Source organism: Gracilinanus agilis, chromosome 3, assembly GCF_016433145.1.
Source record: "Gracilinanus agilis isolate LMUSP501 chromosome 3, AgileGrace, whole genome shotgun sequence".
NCBI classification, from domain to species: domain Eukaryota; kingdom Metazoa; phylum Chordata; class Mammalia; order Didelphimorphia; family Didelphidae; genus Gracilinanus; species Gracilinanus agilis.
In genome coordinates, this window is record NC_058132.1 from 316,981,188 (window position 1) to 317,001,654 (window position 20,467).

The following is a 20,467-nucleotide window of genomic DNA, read 5'->3' on the forward strand; positions in this document are numbered from 1 at the left end:
GATGTAGGTTTAGATTACTTAGTTAGGTAGGTTTATCTATCTTGGCTGACCAATGGCAGCATCTCATTTGTAAACCCAACAATCTCTTAGGAAATAAAATATATTTCAGCCAACTAGTTATTCATCATCTGGCCCAGGGCTTGTTAGCCCTTGGTCAGCAGTCAAGCATCTATTCATCAATTTATCTTCACTCAAGCTACCATCTAATTTGTCTCGAGGCAAGCAGTGTCCACCAAAGCAGGCCAGATCAACCAATGGCCTGCCTGGGCCAGTGGGCCTAGTTAGTTCAGCTATCAACATTCTGAAGCTGTTAGATATAATACTTAAAACTAAGTTCAAACTTCAGTTAGGGATTCCTAATAACCTTCTTCCTTTCTACCAGTTTCCCTTGTTGTTTTTGATTAATACCAGTAAAAGTCTTGTTTATAAAAGTAAATCTAGCTACTGACCTTTTGTTGGTTGACCTGGCAACAGGTCAGCCTCAAGGAAGTTCTAGGGCAAGTTGACAGGTCAGAGGAGTATCCAGGCTTACTCCATGAAGTTAAGCTTAACTACCATCAGTAATATCATTAGTCAGATGCTTTATTGAATTATCATAGTTATTCTGATATTATCGATTTAGTTATCATTAATTGAAACATCAATTGGTGCCAGGAGGCTAGTCTTCCTGAAGAAACACACTGTGATTGGTTTAGGAGATTCTACAGGAAGTTTAGTTGTGTTGTCTGATTTCCTGTTTATACCCAAGGAAGGTTTAAAGCTCTTTTGTCATCTGGGGCTTTCTGCTTTACCTTTTCTATCAATGACATCTTTACAATCAAGTCCTGCAATGATCTTAACAATAGGGTGGAAGTGGAATGAAACAAGGATCCTGCAATGAAAATCATTAGAGTCAGATACTTCAAGAGATTCATTTCAATAAAATAGAATCCTTTCCTTCAATAAGAACTCAGATTAGGGTGGAAGGAAGTGATTGAAAACCTAAGGAAGAAGGATAATCTAATTAAAGAGAACTACTAAAATACTCTAAGAGTTTTTAATAAAGGCACAAAAATTATAGTCTGGGGTCTCTTGTATCACAATGTGCTGAGGTACTACAGAAGGACAGAAGGAAGCAGGATTACATAGTTTGCTGGGATGCACAGTCTAGAAATGCTATTATGTAAAGTCCATAAAGGAAGAGAATGGGATGGGCATTTAGGGGCCAGGAGAAGGGCAATTCCTGGCTCTGGGAAAGGGCCAAAATCTGTAGCCCATCTCAGCATTTCCTTTTGTTAGTCAAGACTAATTCCATGGATGGCCAAGGGAGGTGCCAAAGAGTCAAATATATTGCTGGACCATGTGAGTCACCTTAGTCCTGAGTTTTGCTTAACAAATGAGGCAATATCTGAAAAGGAGAAAGAGGAAAATTATAACAAAGAGGGCAGCCAGGAAGGCTGGGGATTCTGGTCTAAGGAGGAAACCCAGATCCACAAGGATCCAGTTTAAAAAGTCAATTTATCTTCCAAGGGAAAGACTAAACATTTTGTAAAAGAGATTGACCCGTTGACATGATCCATTGGGGACAGTCCCATTTAGCAAATAGATGTATAGGGAGGAAGTAAAGAAAAAGACTAACACACTCAAATTATCCATTTCATCTTAGTAAAACTATAATCAAATTCTCAAAAGGAACAAATAACTTTCAATTTTTCATATATAAAGATGTGTGTGTGTATGTGTGTGTGTGTGTGTGTGTGTGTGTGTAAAGATATGAAAAACCCAAAGAATTATCTTTTCCTTTTGAGAATATATATTTATATACAAATGTTGAAGTAGAATGAATAAATGAAATAAGTTAGAGAATAAAGTAGAATTGAAGTAGATTAATCCATTCCTGCATTATTTAGGAAACTGACCTAATCACTCTAGGAGGCCAAGCAACCTAGGCAAATGGTGGGTCAGAGTCATAAATTCTCCCCTGCAGATATCAAAAGGACACCAATACAAATGGGTCAGGATGGAATACAAGGTAAACACTCATAGTTAACTGGGGATAAGTGTTTAGGTACAAACAAATAGGTCAGGATAGAATGTAGGGCAAACATATAGCTAACTAAGGTTGAATGTTTAGATATATGTGAAGAGTAAATATCCTGAATGTCACCCATTTATCACTATCGATGTTTTGTGATGAGTTTTGTCTAGACAAATAAGATCCTGGATGTGAAAGGGAATAAATAGCCTTGTATCATGTAAATCTACATAAGCTGTATTGTACTGTTAGTCTGCACAGCTTCCACTAGGGAAGACTGTCCCAGTTGGTAATAATAATAATTTTTTTCTCTTTTCTCCTTCTTTACCCAATAAATGTTTCCAATTATTGAATTTTGGGGTGTCTGGACTCTTGTTATGAAGTACCCCACTTCAATGTAAATATGCATAATATATATGTATATATATATTATATGCACGACATATGTATATTATGGAATCCTGAGTACTGATTCTAAGGCAAAGGTACACTAAAGGAAGTAAAAAAAAAAATAAATGGAATCATACAGCTAGGAAATGTCTGAGGACAAATTTGAACCCAAGTGCTCTCTACTCCAGGCCAAGAGCACTTCTAATCATGGTTGACAGTGAAAAATGGTGTGTTAAAATCCTAGAAGTCCTTTGAAATCCTCTTTTCATAACAGTGCTTTTAGATCTTAAACTTTTTTTAATTAGCAGATTTTAGAAGTTCTGATTTTCTCAGCAGCTCTCAGCTGAAAATCTTGCAAAGTCAAGGAAGAGACAACACCAGAGCTAACTTGTAGATCATTATAACCTTATTATCTTTTTGATAAGAGTTTGAAAGCAAAATAACCTTGAATGTCCACTAGACAACAGGAAATGGGACGAATTATTACTCTGGTGCACTGGGCATCTTCTGCCTCCTTCCTTACCACCTTTTTCAGGAATGCAATCTGAGGAAGGGTGGAGTACTCACTGGAGGAGAGAAGGATAATACCCCAGGTGCATAATAAAAATGCAGAAAACCACAAAACCAAGAAAAATTGGGTCATTTCCATCACCCTGGGCATTTCCTATTGCCCTGAGGCTTTCCCAGGTGCATCCTTGAATAAATACTTTCATGACTTAAGATGAAGAAGTTTGAGCTGCAATTCTTTGAGCAAGAACCAGCATTTGCTCTCCCACAACAGAATTTGTTCTCTCTCAACACTTCCACTGAGTTACATAGCTGCCTTATAATATACATTTTAAATATGAATTATTATATTGATTGCATTTAAGGTCAATAGAGAGAATTCTTGATCCAAATATATCTTAGAGAACAAAAACTTTTACTTTAAACACATTTTCCTGATATCAGATATTGGATGGGCAATTATAGGAAACAGAATACTAGGGCAACATTTTCAAAGGAAAGGAGCTTGTTCAAATTAATTGGCTGGAGAGGGGAAATGGATCAACTGGAGAAACTCCAACTATTTATTTCTCACTGCTACTTTTGGCACCCATTATCTGTACCATACACTCCTTCCAGCCTCCAACTGCTTGAAGCACAAGCAGAGGTCGGGTGGGGGCAACTTTATCTTTTACTCAGACATACACATACGCATAACTACACAGCACACTTACCACAAATTGCACTCCACAAGGAGTCAAAAATACAAAACATGCATTAGCTATCCTTTGGGGGAATGGAACCTGTTGGAATGGCTACATGTGGTATATAATTACAACAAACAAAATATAAAGCTTGTAGCCATCCCTTGGGAAGGAGGTAGAGATCTGTTGGAGTGGACCTAAAACTTCCCCACAGACCTTTTACCAAACCCTTCATCAAAGAGTCAGAAACTCAGTCAAAAAGAGAAATGAATTCAAAAATTCAAAAGGTTGTTGACCCAGCTTGACCCACCAAGTAAAATCTGAACTGAAACATAAAGAATATCTGCTGGTACCAAGCAACTGAGCTCAAAAGTTGAAGCCTGCCTTCTCAATAGGACTCCAAATATACCCATTTGAATTAAAGAGAACTGCAGAAATAGTAATAATAAAGGGTCTTTAACAGAGGCACATGAATGTAATCTGAGGTCCCTCATAGCACCACAGTGTCCAGGTACTCAAGACTGGTAGAGATGAGCAGGGTTATATTATCTTCTGGAAGGTACAACCTGAAAAAGCTGTTCTTTAAATTGTATAGAGGAGCAGACTGGGAGGGGCAGTCAGAGGTTAGGGATTTGGATAGTGATACAAGTCTTCAGGCAATTCGTGGCTCTAGGACTCGGTCAAAATCAGCCAAGGTTCAGAGAAATAATAAAATAATCTCTAAAGGGACATGTTATGAGAGAAATGATAAAGAATAATACCATGCACTTTGGACTAAGGTTATAGTCCATGACCCAAACTATTCTATTGTCTCCTTCAGGAAATAAAAATCTTGAGGATAGTTTCTGCAGTGTCATTAAAAGGGAAATGAATTAAAAAGGAGATGAAAACAATTCCTGAACAGGATAAGATAAAATAATTAAAGTTGAAGAATAGATTAAGTGAGGGAGATGATTACACTTTTATATGCACTGTGTAAGAAAAAGGTAAAATAAATGAGAGAAGAAAGTGGGACAGAGAAAATGAGAGGCAAAGATAGAGAAACTGAAGGAGAGAGAGAGAGAGTAAAAAGCCCCCAAAATACTTAAGGAATTTAGGACTAGACTCCATAGCAGAAGACAGGGAAAAGAGGAGAAGAAGAAAATTTGGTGTTGATATTAATGTGAACACAACAAAGAATAAAAAAAAAACAAATGCTGATTTAAAAGAGGTTGTGGGTGAGAGAAGTTAAATCACTTGCCCAGGGCCATGTGTTTAGATCCTGTACAAATCACTTAATCTCTTAGTGCCTCAAGTAATACTCTAAAATTACAAATTACAAAGAAGGTACTGATCTGCATCCCTGGAGGAACTTTTCTTATGAAAAGTTCCCTACAGTGTCACAGTAGTCATTCATTTTCATTCCATGTGTGCCAGCATGTTTTAAAAATATTTTTATACCTAAAATTGTTTATTATTTTAAAAGTAATTTACTTAGAAGTAAATTATTGTTTTGGTTTAATCTTTACATCCATTCTTTTTCATTTTACTGGGAACATTTAATAGATTTACATAGATATGTATGTATGTATTTGTTGGAAGTGAACATAAATTTAACAATTTATTTCATAATGAGAATGTATTATATTACCCTATAAAAAGACTTTATGGATAAAAGCCACAACAAAGACAAAACCTAAACTCAACAGTTTGATAAATACAAAGAACACATTTAGAACATCTTGGCAATTTGAAATGAAAGGATAGAGCAAATGTATTTTGCTTTAGAAAAAGCAGAAAAAAATAGAAGTTTGAATAATCATAGTAAATAAAATAATTATAATATATATATACATATGTAGTGAATAGGGAATCTGTATAATGCTTAAAGGCATCCTATTCACATATAGATATATTTGTACAACTATATATATGTACATGTGAAGGTGATATGTATGTATGCCTGTATTATGTTTGCATTACACGATTACCAAAACGCATAGAATATACATTTAAAAAAAAAAGAAAGTTAATAATATAAAAAGACATGATGATAACATAATAATCATGAGATATTTCAATATTCCTTTTCTCCAAGTTATGTAAATCCAACAGAAAAATAAATAAGAAAAATGCAACTGATTAAAATATATATTTGACCTTTTGAAAGATTGATGAGAATATTAAAGAATACATACATTCTTAGCATTTTATAATAGTTTATCATCAAAAAGTAATCTTTTGCTAAATATAAAGAAATCACAACCATACAAGAAGATAAAAATGATAAATACATCTTTTAAGGATCATAATAAAATTAAAAAATAGCTTATAATTAATAAAGCATATATGAGCAAAATATGTGGACCATATAGAAAAGTAAGTGCCATCTTGAATGAATATGTCAAAACACAAATTACAGAAATAATATTTATGTTAAAAATAATAAGTATTACAGGATGTGACAAAATATTTCAGTTAAAGCTAAAACTGAAATACATAGAACCAAGGAACAATATACAAAATGAAAATAGAGAAAAAAATGATCATTGACAGGATGCACTGCAATTGGAAAAGCAATATGAAGATGTCTTTGAACAGGCAATGAAATATACTTACTGTCTCAAAGCATAAAAGTAGGAAACTACTAGGTAGAATACTTGTACATTTGTGTAGTATTATAATATCATCATCATATGAAGAAATAGTCATCCTTGCCATGGCTAATGTCTCTGCTTGTTCAAGTGATCCCATTCCATCACTTCTACAATAGTTTTCATTCCATCATCCCCACTCTTTCACTTATTTTCAATCTCTCCTTCTCTACTGGCTCATTTTCTACTGCCTATGTACAGACATGCCTGTGTCTCCCCTGTTTTTGGGGGGGGGGGAGAAGGAGGGAAGCCTTACTTGATGCTTCCATTCTTGATAAGTATGGTCCTATACCTCTTCTGCATTTTAAAGCTAAACTCTTCAAAATGTTGTCGACTATAGGTGTCTCCACTTCATCTCTTCTCTTCTTAACCTATTAAAATCTGTCTTCTGATTTTCTCATTCTACCTGACAAGGGTTAGCAGGTTTTTAAGGGTTTTAGAATTGCCTTTGAACATCAAGATTAGCCTAATAAAGCAGTGACTCATTCCCTGGAAGTCCTGCACAAGAACATTTCAAACTGTCATGAAAAGTCATAGTTCCTGCAGATAACAGTAAGGCAAATAATAGCAAGGCTGTCTTCTTCCATGTTATAGAAGTTATGATGGTTTACATTCCAAATTGTTGATGAATATCTCCTATTGCCAGGCAGAAGTCTCTCCCTTGTTGCCCAAATACAGAAAGTCCCTTCCCTCTTTCCTAAAACATTATAAAACCTCCTTTTATTCCCTGGATTTGATTCTACTCAAACCCTGACATGTGTGATTGAATGCTCACTTTTAAAGGAAATAAATAAGTTTACTGAGCACACTGTGCTCTATTGGTCTTTCAGGGCTCCTGTGGCTCTTTTGGTTTTGAAGGATACAGGATAACCATCCTCTGATTCTTAAGGGTTAACATAACCAAATTGCTTTCTCCAAAGTTACCAATGATATCTTAAATTCAAAATCCAACAACCTTTCCTTAGTCCTCATTCTCCTTCACCTCTCCATAGCCTTTGACACTATTGAGCTTTCTTCCTTTTATATACTCTTTTCTTTAGTTTTTCAGGATACTATTTCCTGGTTCTCCTCTTACTTCTCTGACCACTCCTTTTCTATCTCCCTTGCTGGATCCTCTTCCAGATCCCACCCTACAACTGTAAGTGTCCCTCAGTGTTTTGTCTTGAAACCTCCTTTCTTCTCTCCTCCCTCTATACTACTTTACTTGGTAATCTCATCATCTCCCATGGATTTAATTAGCATCTCTGTTGTTTATTCTCAGACCTATCTTTCCTGCCCCAGTCTTTCCTGCTGACCTCCAGTCTCATAACTCCAAATGACTTTCATACATCTTCAACTGGATATGCAGTAGGCATCTTTAACTAAATATGGCCAGCTTAGAACTCATCATCATTCCCCCTAAACCTTCTGTCCCCCTCCTACCTTTCCTGTGACAGAAGAAAACAATACTTTTCTCCCAGTTTCTTAAACTCACAACCTAGGAATCATCCTGAATTCCTCACTATCTCTCCTTGAGCCATATCCAAGTTGTTGCCAATGTCTATGTATTTCACCTTTGCCACATCTCAACAAATATCCCCTTATTTCCTCTGATAGTGCCATAGTAGTACAGTTGTGTATTATTTCATACCTGGACAATACCTGCTGGTGAGACTGATTGCCTCAAGTCTGTCCCCACTCAAATCCATCCTCCATTCAGCCAGTATAGTGAGTTTTTTCCTAAATCATACCCCTGATTATGCCACACACACACACACACACACACACACACACACACACACACAAACTCAAAAAAGTCCAGTGGTTTCTTAATGCCAAAGAACCAAATACAAAATGCTCTGGCATTCAAAGTTTTTCAAAATCTATCTTCCTCCATAAAGACATTGTCTCTCTCAGCTCCAAAGATTTTCTGTAATTGTTTCCCATAACTAGAATCCCTCCACATTGACAACTGACCTGCCTAGTTTCCTTTAGATCAGAAACATAATCCCCCTTTCTATAGGAAGTCTTTCTAATCCTTTTTTTAACCCTTTCCTTCCATCTTAGAATCAGCACCATGTATTGATAAGCCTAAAAATCAAAACTCCAGCCTCAAATATTTTCTGCTCCCTTACCTTCCCCCCTATGACAAACTTAAAATGTTTTCCAGCTGAAGCTATCTTAACACCTCCTTGAGGAATGTTTACTACTCTGATGAATATTTACTTCCTTAACATCTCTGTTGAATATTTACCTCCTTTGGAATGTTTACCATCCTGACAAATATTTACCTCCTTAACAAATATTTACCCTTTTAATGAATGTTTGGCCAGGTGCTTCCTGACCCTTGACCCTGAAACCCCTCCTTGCCAGATGCTTCCTGACCACCTGTCCCTGACACCACCTTGATAATTATGTATGCACCAACCCCCTTCCCCAAACCTTTCTATATAAACCCCTGGCTGAAGAAGCCTTGGGGTCAGACTGGCCAATCTTCCTCTCTGCCACCGACCCTAGCTTCTCTGCTAGCAAATACATGAGCCTCTTCTTGCACATTGTAGTGTTGGTGTGATTCTTCCTGCCATGACAGAATCTGAGTATTAAAATTTGGATACAACAGTATCAGTTCCAAAGTAGAAATGTGGTAAGGGCTAGGCAATTGGGGTTAAGTGACTTTCCCAGGGTCACACAAATATGTTGGAGGCCAAATTCAAACACAGGTCTTCCCACCTCCAGGCCTGACTCAACATCTACTGAGTGACCTAGCTGCTCCCCTTAACCCCTCTTAATTGCAATGTTTCCCCTCTTTTAATTATTTCCTATTCATCCTGTAACATAGTTTCCTTTGTAAATATTTATTTTCATATTGTCTCCCCCATTAGAATGTTACTTTCCTGAGCCTGGGGATTTTCTTTTTGCTCTTTTTATCTCAAGGTCTTAGCACAGTATCTGACACTTAGTAAATACTTAATAAATGTTTATTGATTGATTCATATGTGGTCACTATATCCAATATTCATGCTTAAATGTTTTCATTTTTCATTAGGGTGAGTTGAATTTGAAGAATTTAGAGTAGGGCAATTTTCCCCACATATAACTCTTATACAAAGAAAAAAATCACTAAAACATTTTTAATTTAGTTCATCAAATGAAACTTTGTACTGATATTTATATTTTCTGTGATTGTATGTCTTCTATCTCTATTAAAATTTGAAACTTCTTAAGGGCAGCAATTGTGTTTCATGCCTCTATGTATTCCCTGCAAGGCAAAAAGTCATAGTAGTGCTAGGTACATAATTAGCGCTCAGCAAGTACTGATGCCTGAAACTTCTATACCATAAGACAAAAACTTTCATCTCATATTTTGCTAATAATTCTAATATAACCAAGAAAAGCAATTTGGCTCCTTAATTTCACAGAAAGAGATGTAGTAGAACATTCCCAACAGTTTGGATAGGACCAAAAGAAGAGAATGCAGAGAAACCCTGAGAATGTGAAATGGAGAAAGGGACACTTAGAAAAGGAAGCCAAAGGAAAGATTCCAGTTTTTCAATTTTGGACTGCTAATCTTGCTGTTTGTTATACTTTTGTAGGAGACAGTATGACAGTGAAAGCTCTATCATCTAAACTCTGTCTGCTGTTTTAAACTTATTTGCATCCAAATGCTTTCCAGTCCATTCAAGGGTTACTTCTATTGCTTGGAGTCCATCCCATTGCTGCTTAATAAGCCCTGATTAAAAGTTCAGCAAGTTATGACATGACATGTCCTTTGGACCCTAACCCAGGGCCTTGATCATAAATGGAATCTGAACAGTATCCCTCATTTTATCTGTACCAACATACAGGATTTTAATCATGAAATTATAGCTCTATCTCATTATACAGGGGGGAAAATATCTCTCACAATGTTGTTAATTGACCTTAATCTAATGTGATGTGTAATACACTCAGCTGGATCCTCAGGCAGGTCGGTAATAGAACAGTAAAACACCTCTTAAATCTAAATTATATTTGAAATAGCAGATTAGATTATTCCCAGCATCCTCAAACAAACCACCACGCGCTGAAATTTATCTTGAGATTTTCCAAATGGTTTAGAGACTTTCCAGCTGACAACTGGAATGCTTTATGAGGTAATCTACCTTGAAAGCTCCTCAGAAAAGTCATCCAAAATTGCACTAGTATCTTTGTTATGGATGGACTAAGAGGGTTATGTCTGTGAGGGAATAAGCCACTTTGGCATGTGGGCATCAAAGCTACTTTAAGCTTAGATGTTAACAGGAAGGGACAGTGTGTGGTTTGAAACAATATGCCTGTAGCTATTGCCATATTGGCATTTTAATGAAATGACCATCCACAACCAGCCTTTCTCCTTCTTCTCATCTAAATGGATCACATGGTTTGGTCTATCCTAGGATATATTCCTTGGCAAATTTCATCATTATATTTCTTTTTGGGTGGAAGAGGGGTGACAGCAGGAGTTGGAACTGAAGAAGAAAGGTAGCCTTCTGTGTGGTTTTTAAATAGTAGAGAAGAGGAAGAAATAGATACAAAAGATCTAGAGCTGAAAGAGACCTCAGACACCAACTTATCTGATCCTCTAATTTTTATAGATTCCTATGAATTTCAGAAGTCATGCCATTCAGTACCCCAACTATTTATGCATATTGGAAAGACCTCTGGACCTGGAGGAAAAGAACTGGTATTCAAATCCTGGCTCTACTGCTTTACTCCATCAGTAAGTAATTATTACTTACCTGCTATGTGACACGCACTTTAGAGATACAAGTACAAAGAATGAAACAATCCCTACTTGCAATGCACTAACTAAACCCAAATAGAGGAGATAAGAATATAATAGATAGATAAAGATGTGTATAAATATATGTATGTATATGTACACATATACATATAATACATATGTATGTATAGATACATGCACAGCATAAACATGAAGTTAACAAATACCTGCAAAGAAGATTAGGAAAGTCTGTGTAGAACAGTGGCTCCCAAACTTTTTTGACTTACTGCCCCCTTTCCAGAAAAAATATTACTTATCCCCCTGGAAATTATTTTTTTTTAATTTTAATAGCAATTAATAGGAAAGATAAATGCACCTGTGGCCATCACCGCTTCCTGTATCGCTGCAGCATCCACCAAGGGGTGGTAGTGCCACTTTGGGAATCACTGGTATAGAAGATGCCTGTGGAAACTTGGACAAATCATTAACCTCTTCGGTCTTCAGCTAACTCATTTCTAAATTAAAAGTTTGTTTAGTTATCAAAGAATGAATTTATGAAAAGAGGCACCAGCAATCATATACTCCATATACAAAAGGGATCTCCATTTCATCATATCCAGTGAGTAATAATTAGTCCTTTCATCCTTTTTCCCTCTCTTCTTCTTCAAGGAGAGGGAAACTACTATTTACTAAGGCAATTGTTCCCATTTTGGGTCAGTTCCATTGGAAATTTATGCTATGTAGCAAGCTTATTTGGCTTTTTAGAACCTCTGACTCCCTCCATTCCTCTTAGTTTTGTGCCCTGGATTCAAGCCAAACAAGTCAGAGCTCTTCAAAAACTTGAAGAAAGATATCCCTTTCAGCTCCTAATTGCCTTCCCCCATACATATTAAGGCCACTCTTACCCAAGTTAAGCATGCTCATTTCCTCCCACTGACCCTCATAGAATATACATTTAAGAACTTTCATCATCCTTGTTGTCCTCATCTAAAAACTTTCTAGTTAACCAATAATCTTAATCTGTAATGTCTAATGAGGGAAGACAATATTATGATCATCGCCTTCCGATTCATTGAAACTATGTTGCTTTTAATATAATCCAAGATTGACTTGTTTTGAAGGTGCTGCTATGTCATTCAAAGTGAGTTTACAATCCACTAACCAGATCTTTTTTTTTTTTTTGATCTGCTGTCTAACCATGTCTCCATGTCTTCAATTTGGGAAGTTTATTCTTGAAACTAACTGTAATACTTTAAATTTATCTTAATTATTTATCCTGATTGAATTTCATTTTAAGAGAGTTAACCCAATGCTTTTGTCTTTCAAAAACTTTTTAGAACCTGACTTTATTGTCTAGGGCAAACTTTTTAAAAGAGGGGACCAAAGGAAAGGAAATGCTCCTCTGTCAGTCTGTTTCTAAGGCAACTCTTTTGAAGTTTCATTGTATTGTATTGTATCCTACTCATTGTATTAGTCAAATTAGGAATAATGTCACGAGGCTGGATAGAACATTTTAGGGGGCTGCATCTGGCTCTCAGGTTGTAGTTTGCCCATCCCTGGTCTAGGGTGTTGAATATCACTTCTATCTTTGTGTCATCTATGCCTTTATTAGACAGATTATACAAAAATGATCTTGGGGAAATTCTATTTGTGACCTACCACACTGTCGATTTTGAATCATTAGCAATTACATTCTAATTCAGTCATCCAAGCAATTCTGAAATATTGTATTATAATCTATTCTACATGTCACTATTTTATGCACAAATATAGTATTATGTAAATGAAATTAACTCTAGCCCATTCATAGTCAAAAATCTACTTACTCTAGGCATCTAAATTATATCATTCCCACCTCCCTCAGGGGAAGTGGAGATAAATTAAACACATGTGACAATAAGTATCAAATCAAGAACAAGGGACTGCCCTTTGGGCAGTCCAAATCAGTGTAGAGGCTGCCATTGGTCCACTTGAATTAGAGGTGGCCCACTGGAAATGACGAGAGACACTATCTCTTTAAACACTTGGGTTACAACCTGGTAAAGTTAGTTCAGGAGTTCTGGAGTTCTGGCTTTGGACTTGGGGCTGAAGGTGCTTGGCTGAGACCTCAGAATGCTTCTACTCTGAATTGTCAGGTGGGTAAGTTAGGCTGACTTCCTTGGCCTACCTTGGCGTTTCCAAACTCTGCCTTAAGTAGGTTTATAGCCTCTCTGATTTCTAAAGTCTTGTGGCTTGTAACCTAGTTTAATTAGGCTTTTAAGCTTCTCTCTCCAACTGACCTCTCCCTCTCTCTATTTACCTACCTTTTACCTTCCTAATTGTAAATAAACTACCTTAAACTGGATGCTGACTTGGGTCTATTTTAATTATGGAATCAATCTGAATGGTTGATTCCTGGTGGCCACATTTTAAATACATATTTATAAAATACCTAAAATCTCCCTCTTACAGTATGATACTTTATTTTAGAAATTTCACTAAAATTTTGGTATACTACATACCTAAAATTTCCTCCTTGTACTAGTTAATAATTCTGTTTTTAAAAAAGAGAAATAGAGTATATAATATGCCCTGTTTTTGAAGAATCCATCATATCTCCATTTCTTTTTTATCTATTTTAGAATTTTCTGAGTAAAGTCAAGCTTCTAGATCTTTCTGTCACCAAGACTATCTGTCTTTCTGTGTCTGTATGTATCTATTTGTCTCTGTGTCTGGCTGTCTTTCTATCTCTCCTATTCTCAGACAATCCCTCTCATTTTCTAGGATCTTTCAAATATTATTGAAAAGGCTGTGTGATCACATATGCTAGTACTTTCAATACTTGAGACAGTAATCAATTCTTCTGGCACAGGTGATGCAAATTCATTGAGGGAATTAGATGTTCTCTTATTTTATCCCTACATATATTGGGTTTAAACTGTCTGGTTTTACTCTATTATTTTCAATGTGAAAGTCTTTTCCTCACTAGAGGAAAAAAAGAATTGTGGTCTGTTATCCTCATCACGATTAACCTAGTAGAGTTGCACAATTTTTTTCATCCATTTTTTCTCCCAATATAGCTTTCTAAAGATATTTTTTCTTAGCTGCCCTTGATAGTCTCAGCTAACCCTGAGATTTAGCACTACTGATGCTATTTTTATATGGCCATGTCATGTTCTTTTATTGATCTCTTACTTGCACTTTTTTCCATATTCTGTACATTTTAAAAAAGATTTATCTTACTTGGTGTCCCTGTGTATCCATATGAATCTCTTTAGGCAAATTCCATTTCCCTCTTCAATGGAATTATTTTCCATTGTTTCTTTTGAAGTTCATTACAAAACACATCCTAATAATTCTTATCTGACTTCCTATGTAGGATTTTAGTCCATAAGATCTTGACAAAATGCAGTGGATCAGATCTGGAGAAGCCTGAGGTCATTTTAACTCCAGTGGTATATGGTGTATTCAGGGAGTACTAGAACCTCCAGTGAGAGGGCTTGCTGAGTGCTTTTCAGGTTTGCTCATTCACATTTGATATCTATCCTCCATCTATTCTCCTATGAGTCCAAGAAGCTATAGCAGGTACAGTGGTCTTGTCCCAGTAAAACTGACAGACTTAAAACCATCCATGAGCTAGAGGGATATCTATAACAAGCATGTGAAGAATACAGCCACTAGAATTGGAAAATGACAATAATTTGTGCCAATAACCATGGGATTCCTATAGCCAGCTAAAGCAGGCATTGTAGAGTGCTTCAAGTTTGGTCAGACATCAAAGAAGCCAATGTCATCCACTGCATCCCAAGTTATCATCAATTATCCTGATTTTTGTCTTTCAACTGGTCTTTGACAAGAAGACAGGAAAAGGCAGACAACTTTACAGAATTCTGCCTTGTTTAAATTCACATGTAAGCCAAGGCATCACCCTATCATGTCATTAGTCTTCTTTGAAAACAAAAGACTGACTTCAACAACCCCAAGTGGATTGGCCCAGTAATAGGTCAGTTGTAGGTCCTTTAGGGAAGGAGAACATAAAAAAAGTTTTAGTAGAGAGGACTTCAGACATCAGGAATCTCCTTTCCAACTTACCTTTCATCCCATTGCCTGCAGCTTTTAGTTTCCTATGGAGGTTTTTAAAATCCAACGGGTTGCTCTGAAACCTGAGAGTTTGGGATATCTTTTGTTAAAAGAACTTTTTTATATGAACCCAGTGTCTCTGAGTGATTCATTGCATGGAACCATAATCTGGACACTTTGTTGATTTATCCAACTTTTAAAGGATGGAATCATCACTGAGGGTAGCCAAGAAGGTCTTGGTGACTGCTTTTGTCAGTTAGTTGTCAATAAATACTTATTAAGCATCTATCGTATGCCAGGCATGGCTGTACATGCTAGGGATGCAAAAAGAGACAAAAAAGATAGTCTGCCCTTAAGGAGTTCACGGTTTAACAGAGAAGAAAAATAAAGAATATGTAAAAACAAGTCATATGTAGGATAAATAAATAATAGAGGGGAAAACAACTAGAAATAAGAGTTCTTGTACAATACGGAATTTTAGTTGAGACAAATGAAATTAAAGAATTCAATAGGAGTACATGAAGGATAAAAACATTCCAAGAGCATAGGAGAGTCAGAGAAAATGTCCAGAACTAGAGTATTTTGTTCATGTGACAGTAAAGAGGCCAGTATCATTGGAGTGAAGAGTTCATGGTGGCAAGTAAAGTGTAAGAAAAATGGAAAAATAGGAGGTAGTGTGAGGTGGTGAAGGGAGGAAGGTAGGAGGAAGGTTGGATGGGAGAAAGGAGAGAGGAAGGTAAAGGAAGGGAAAGGAAGGTAGACATCTGCAGCCCCAGCAAGGGGAAAATTGACCATAGCCCAAAACAACTTAGGTTTATAGGATAACTAGCTTTTATTTAGAATAGGAAAGGGAAAGGTTAGGTAGGGGAAAAAGGTCTCCAGGGTAGAAAGAGTCCAGGATCAGAGAGAGTCAGCCAGCCTCCAGGTTCAAAAGAGCAGAGAGCCAAAAGGCGCCAAACTTTCTCTTTTATACTATCTCCAACACCTCCCACAAAAGAAGTGAGAGGTGTCAGGGGAAGTTGTAGCAGAGAGTCCTGGGAGATTTGGTCTCCCACGGCTTACAATAATTTTAAATGCCACAGTAGTTAGGTTATAAACTATTGAACACTAAACAAGAGAATTATTTATTTGATCTTGGTGGTGATAGGTAGTCATTGGAGTTTATTGAGGGAGGGGAGTGACATGTTCAGGCCTTCAATTTAGGAGTTATATGGAAGATGATTGGGAATGGGGAGAGACTTGAGCCAGGCAGACTCACCAGCAGGTTATTACAAGAGTCTTGGCATGAAGTAATGAGGGCCATCACCAAGGTGGTGGCAGTGTTGGAAGAGAGAAGGATGTGGATCAAAGAGATATTCCAAAGGCACAGATTAGGATGTCTGAAAGCCATACAAATATGGGAGACAGGAGAGGTTAAAGATGGAAAGGTGGCTTTAATCATCACCAACATAGAGATGGTAATTAAATTGATGGAAATTGATAAGAACATCAAGAGAAAATGTCCAGGACAGAGCCCTAAGGACCACTTATCATTAGAAGGCATAATCTGTATTAGAATACAGCAAAGGTGACTGAGCAGGAGAGGTCAGATAGCTAGGAGAAAAACCAGGAGGGAGTGATATCAAAGACAAAGCTACAAAAAATACTTAGTGAAGTTTCATATTACTAATGACTCATGCCTCAGGGCCAAGTTTATGACTTGTTACCTCAATTCTTCACTGATTTTCTTTTTCTATTCAGGTACCCTGTAGTATACTTGTATACATACACCAGTAACAAAATCATTTGTATTTCTACCCCCATTTATTTTCATCTAAATTCTCTAAGTCATACTTCTCTCGATCATGTTTATTTTTTATTTCCTCATTTGAGTATGTTTTGTTAAAGTGCAATGTTAAGTGCTGCAGTAGAAAGTGTACTGGCCCTGAAGTCAGGAAGACCTGAGTTCAAATCTATTCTCATATATCTCCTACTTTTATAACTGTGGGCAAGTCACTTAACCTCTTTTTTTGCCTCAGTTTCCTTATATGTAAGATAGGGATGATAATAACAGCACCTAGTAGTGAGAATCAGATGAGATAATTGTAACACACTTATAATAGTATCTTGTACATTTGTGAACCCAGTATAAATGTGAGATATTATCATTATTTCTATAAATGAGGTATAGACAGCCAAAGACATTGTCCAACCATCATGGATTTGAACCAATCATTTCCTAATCATAGATAGATGGATATATAAATATAGTTGTATAGATACACACACATACATATATAGTCAAAATTTCTTCTTTGTATTAAAATCCCTTTTTCTTCTTGTTTTTGGTCTAAACTTTATGAGATTAAGTATAATTTTTTTTGAGAATGTGGGTTTTATTATTGGCTCCTTTTATGGGTATTTTACTTTTATAAAGTGCTAGTCTTCCTTCTTTGCTACTTGATTTTTATCTAACTTCCTGTATATACAAAAACAGTCTTCTCCCCACATTGACCTTTGACTTAAAGTCTTTTCAATTAAATTTGCAAGACACTTGTGAAGTTAAATCTTTCTAGTCTTCATTAGTTGTACAATTTCTCTGGTGAGGAATCTATCATTCCTATATTTTAAGCTGTGGACCAAAAATTCAAGTCATGTTGTCAGACATCACCTCTTTATCCATGTTCACTCGCCGTATTAATTTTTCTCTTCCTTATTTCTATCGAGCAACAGTGCAAAAAACACAACATAAGGTCAGATGATCCTCAGTTTTTTACCTAAATCTTCAGAAGAATTGACCATATTTTGTTTCTTTGTTTATTTGCTTGTTTTTAGAATCACTATAATGGTACTATTTGTGTTCCCATGAATCACTAGCATTGAGTAGTTGTTATCCATTCTGATAAGTCTTGAAAAATTCTCTGCTCCAGGAGAAAAATGGACTTGTCCGTTGCAGTTATCAGGTCAACAAATGGCAAATTTGGAGAGTTTCTTTCAGCTACAAATCTATGATACTGTGGATCATAGCTTTTCTCCAATAATTATAATTTATTTCTTAATGGTGCTACTTAATTCAGGTCCTTGCTTTTTCAGCACTAATTTCATGCAATGCCATCTAAATTGATTTCTGAATCTAGTTTGTTACCTCTTGCCCATTAGGTGACTAATTTTTTTTATAAAGTTTGTTGATATTTTCGATTTATTATACCAATTATTTCATTTTAACTCCATCGTGTCTCTAACACTTCTAGAGTACCATCCCATGTGAAAAATCATATTTTTGGAAAAGGAAAAAGAAATCGGCTCAAGTAATGTATGTTAAAAAATAGACACATGACTAATTTGCATAAAATAAAATGCTTTTTAACATGTTACTTCCTTACTCAGGAGATGTCATTGTTTTAGAAATGAATCCAAATTCAACCTACCTTTTTAATCTTTTTGGTCCCTCCATTTCAATGAGGCTTTTCTACTCACCATCTCATTCTCTTGGTTTCTTTATTTCCTGCAATAATTCTTCATCTATGATTGAATATAAGTGCATTTAAACATTTCAGAATATATGAAGAGGTATTTGTATAGGACAAATATTCATTCATATTCATAAAGGAAATTTGTAGGGTTAAAGTAATTTTTCCTACTGTTTCACAAAAGTGCCTCAATAAGCATTTTAAGGTATTAAAGCATTATATTATTTGAGAAAGATAATATCTCAGAAATGGGTAGATTAAGCCATGATTACTCATTATTTATTACCAGAGAATAAGATCCTGAAGGAATAGCCTAGGAGGTGAGTTTTATTACTTAAAAAAAGGGAATTCTTTTACTCTGGAGGAAACATTCTCCTAGGGTAAGAATTAGGATGCTACAATAGAATTATTTTTCAGTCTTATGGGTAATACTGTCAAATCTTTTAGAATAATACTGAATGGAATAAGAAAAATTGAAAGGAGAAAAAGATAGGCAATCAATGACTAACTTAATTCTTCATATCTTTCTATTCTATTGTAGCATCTTGCCCCTGAAACATAATCCTTCCATTGTATAACACATGCAGCCTTATATGGCACATCTATCAGTTATAACAGTAAATTACATTTTTGTAGTGCTTTCCCAATTTCAGATAACTTTCATATGTATTATCTCAAATTAACTTTACAATAAGGAAGGGGAGGTGTTGCTCACTATGTTTTAGAGATGAGGAAAATGAGACTTTAAGCAGTTGAATGACTTATCCAAGGACTCAAAGCCAATAAATTGTGGCTAAGCCATTAAGAGAACTCAATTCTTTCAACTTCTTCTCCACACTCACCCTTCCCCGACCATACTAAGCTGCTACACATTAGTGCTATGATTTCCTCTGGGATATCATTTTTGTCCCCCTCCCCCCACCTGACTGTCAATAGCAAGACTCCAAGCAATTTCAGTTACAAAATCTCTCCTCTTTTGTAAATGCCTCCTGAGATTGAGAGTTATATTGAATCACCATTTGGAATGCATCTCTATGGGTTTAAAGTTCCCTGTATATAATTGGAAATAATTTCTAAAATTTAAGTAGGGGGCAGAGAATCTTTACAGGGAGAGAAAAAAATACTAAATCTATATTTTCAACCACCACCAAGTCATTCTTTTTCTTTCTGCACAACATGTTTATTTGTGTGAAAAAGACACATTACATATGCATCAAAATCAATGCAACTATATTGTATCCAAACAGTGCCAGTGAAACTAACAGATGCATAATCAGTCTAGTCTATTCCTTTGAAAATAAATTGATTTTTCAGCACTTTTCCCTAAACTCTTGTAGCTTTGAAAAAAATAATTTTCTTTCTTTCTGACATGAGTGCGTTTTAAATGTAGGCATTTATTCAGCTAACAATTGTTTTTGTGTTCTCCCTCTCCCCCATTGGATATATCTAATTATACAAATAGCTATTTAAACAGAATGCATTTTCAGTAATGTCTTTAAAGTGCAGTTTGAAGAAATGTAGCTATTTTCTGACCTCTTTACCAGGTCTATTTTATTCAGACTGCTGCCAAATCTAGTAGAATGCCAAGTCCCAGCTTAGGTATTGTTATTGAAACCAACATGCTTTCATTTTTAATTTCCAAACACTACAGTTCACTAGCCATAAAATGTGATTAACAGAATTTGCACAGGGTGGAAAAATTCCAGGCTTTTCATTGGAATAAGGTATGGTTGCAGAATTATCACTAAGATTCATTTATTATGGACAAATTTTAAGCAATAAATTAGGTTATGGAAACTTAATCCTATTTTGCTCAGTATTGAACTGAATGCCGCTAATGTGTTTTTTCCTATGAAAATTACTTAGGATAGATATTTACTGCTTCCTCTGTATCAGTTCTATTTATTTTCGTCTATATTTAAATTTACTGAGTCTGGACACATAATTTCCAATAATACCTTTTGAAAATTTTGTGTTATTATTGAAATCTAGTGTTTTCTACATGCTTAGTT